This window comes from Triticum dicoccoides, chromosome 1B, assembly GCF_002162155.2.
Source record: "Triticum dicoccoides isolate Atlit2015 ecotype Zavitan chromosome 1B, WEW_v2.0, whole genome shotgun sequence".
Lineage (NCBI taxonomy): Eukaryota > Viridiplantae > Streptophyta > Magnoliopsida > Poales > Poaceae > Triticum > Triticum dicoccoides.
Window position 1 is genome coordinate 695,884,083 of NC_041381.1, and position 3,710 is coordinate 695,887,792.

The window sequence follows — 3,710 nt, forward strand, 5'->3', positions numbered from 1 at the left end:
AAGTTCAGTTAATCATATTACTAAAGAACTCCCACTCAGATAGACATCCCTCTAGTCATCTAAATGATCACGTGATCCATATCAACTAAACCATGTCCGATCATCACGTGAGATGGAGTAGTTTTCAATGGTGAACATCTCTATGTTGATCATATCTACTATATGATTCATGTTCAACCTTTCGGTCTGAGTGTTCCGAGGCCATATCTGCATATGCTAGGCTCGTCAAGTTTAACTCGAGTATTTTGCACGTGCAAAACTGGCTTGCACCCGTTGTATGTGAACATAGATATTATCACACCTAATCATCACGTGTTGTCTCGACACGACAAACTGTAGCAACAATGCATACTCAGGGAGAACACTTATACGTTGAAATTTAGTGAGGGATCATCTTATAATGCTACCGCCGTACTAAGCAAAATAAGATGCATACAAGATAAACACCACATGCAATCAAAATATGTGACATGATATGGCCATCATCATCTTGTGCCTTTGATCTCCATCTCCAAAGCATCGTCATGATCTCCATCATCACTGGCTTGACACCTTGATCTTCATCGTAGCATCGTTGTCGTCTCGCCAACTATTGCTACTACGACTATCGCTATCGCTTAGTGATAAAGTAAAACAATTACATGGCGCTTGCATTTCATATAATAAAGCGATAACCATATGGCTCCTGCCAGTTGCCGATAACTCTGTTACAAAACATGATCATCTCATACAATAATTCATATCACATCATGTCTTGACCATATCACATCACAACAAGCCCTGCAAAAACAAGTTAGACGTCCTCTACTTTGTTGTTGCAAGTTTTGCGTGGCTACTACGGGTTTCTAGCAAGAACCATTCTTACCTACGCATCAAAACCATAACGATTTTTTGTCAAGTGTGTTGTTTTAACCTTCAACAAGTACCGGCCGTAGTCAAACTCTATTCAACTAAAGTTGGAGAACCAGACACCCGCCAGCCACCTGTGTGCAAAGCACGCCGGTAGAACCAGTCTCATGAATGTGATCATGTAATGTCGGTCCAGGCCGCTTCATCCAACAATATCACCGAATCAAAGTAAGACGTTGGTGGTAAGCAGTATGACTATTATCACCCACAACTCTTTGTGTTCTACTCGTGCATATTATCTATGCATAGACCTAACTCGGATACCACTGTTAGGGAACGTAGCATGCAATTTCGAAAAATTTCCTACGATCATACAAGATCTCTCTAGGAGATGCATAGCAACGAGATGGGGAGAGTGTGTCCACGTACCCTCGTAGACCGAAAGCGGAAGTGTTAGTTAACGCGGTTGATGTAGTCGAACGTCTTCACGATACAACCGATCCAAGTACCGAACGTACGGCACCTCCGTGTTCAGCGCACGTTCAGCTGGATGACGTCCCTCAAACTCTTGATCCAGTAGAGGGTCGAGGGAGAGTTCCGTCAACACGACGACGTGGCGACGGTGTTGATGATGTGATCCGCGCAGCGCTTCGCCTAAGCACTACGATGCTATGACCGAGGTGGCAAACTATGGAGGGGGGCACCGCACACGGCAAAGAGAATAACTGATTTGCTTTGGGGTCCCCCCCCCCCGCCCGCCCCCGTATATAAAGGAGGAGGAGAGGAGGCGGCCGGCCTAGGGGGCGCGCCAGGTGTGGGGAGTCCTACTAGGACTCCCTAGTCCTAGTAGGATTCCCCTTTCCTTTCCGGAATAGGAGAAGAGGGAAAGAGGTGGAGGAGAAGGAGGAAAGGGGGGCCGCGCCCCCCACCCCTAGTCCAATTCAGTTTGGGCTAGGGGGGGCGCCTCCACCTGGCCGTCGCCTCCTCTCTTCCACTAAGGCCCATGAAGGCCCATTTATCCTTCGGGGGGTTCCGGTAACCTCCGGGTACTCCGGAAAATGTCCGAACCTTTCCGAAACAATTCCGGTGTCCGAACATAACCTTCCAGTATATTTAAATACATTATAACTGAGCACTTTTCGTGTCCTCTCAGGCTATTAGTATTTCTAGCCGTTGGATCATCACCTTTTGGCTTTCTTTGCCTAGCCGTTGGATCATCACCTTTTGGCTTTCTTTGCCGTTAGATTTGGTCTTAATCACCCTAAATCGCGCGTACAGGCTTCACCAAGAGCGCTGACCTTCTCGGGCCGCTGCTCTGGTGTCCTTTTAGGGCATCTGAGATTTAATTGGGCTTACTGGGCCTACACTAGGATTCCGTCCAAACGCAAAATTAGAGAGCCCTAGAACACCTCAACGCTCACGACCCTGGTCAGATTCGCTCCTCGCTTGGCGGCGCCTCATGGGCGGGCGACTGCATTGGGGTCGGACAGATGCGACCGACGACGCCTCGCCACGGGGCTCCTCATCGGGCGAGTGGATGGCGTCCTGACCGGTGATGCCACAGGACAACAGTCTGTCCGGGTAGCGAACAGCCTGTCGATTGATCTTCACTCACCCTTCATTAAGGCATTAATCAGGATCGATTAATGGTAATCGATGAACCGGCTAAACTGGAGATTATTACTGGTCAGTTATACGAATGTCGATTTATGTTTGGGCTTTAATTCACAGTGCCTCTGCTCCTTCCCCGCTCCCCTCAGTTCTGCAAACAACACTGCTGCAGCGTTCCTACATGCCCTGTTCCCCTAATTTATCATCCAATTTTGGAATTTATTTTTATATTGATCTTTGTACTCACAAACAATTCAGGTTCTCGTTCTCTAGGTTTACCTGCCATCACGCTCCTCTGCAACACCTCTCCCTGTTTATTTTCTGCATGTGGATTTCCCAAGCTGCATCTTTCTGGAACGATTCCTTTTTGGTTTCACTTGTTTGAATCAGATAAGCGCAAATTGATTGTTGGTAGAATCTTCATCCCAGCTCATGGAGGTGGCACTGGGGCTCATTTAGGTGGACAGTGTGAGTAGCATTGTCTCCACCATCTTGTGAAACTGCAAACAAGCTTGTAGGCTTGAACCAAACTGTGCATAGCCATATTTTTTTTTACCATGGATAGATTGACTTGTGGCACTGCCAACATTTAAGCGTAAGCTTATGTTCACATGGAAGTTGTAATGTCTACGTACTAAGAGCTATAGGAACAATCCTATTCCTCTCTTCATTTACATACCGTTATGTTTTAAAATAAAGAAAAAATACAAATTATAGGAAATCATAATATTTCAAAACAATCCAGGCAAATATATACAAACCACATTACATTCCTAACCTAACAACTAAGAGCCAAAATAGACGGGCGCAGCAACGCGCGCCATCAATGATCTAGTTAATCTTTATGTCTCGACCATTTCGAGACTCCTAGTCATGTCCGTGATCTCGTCCGGGACTCCGAACAAATTTCGGTCATCAAAAACACATAACTCTTAATACAAATCGTCATCGAACCGTTAACATGCGGACCCTACGGGTTCAAGAACTATGTGGACATGATCAAGACACATCTCCGATCAATAACCAATAGCGGAACATGGATGCTCATATTGACTCCTACATATTCTACGAAGATCTTTATCGGTCAAACCGCACAACAACATACGTTGTTCTCTTTGTCCTCTGTATGTTACTTGCCCGAGATTCGATCGTTGGTATCATCATACCTAGTTCAATCTCGTTACCGGCAAGTCTTTTTACTCGTTCCTTAATGTATCACCATTAGCTCAGCCTACCCATTGGCATGCCAT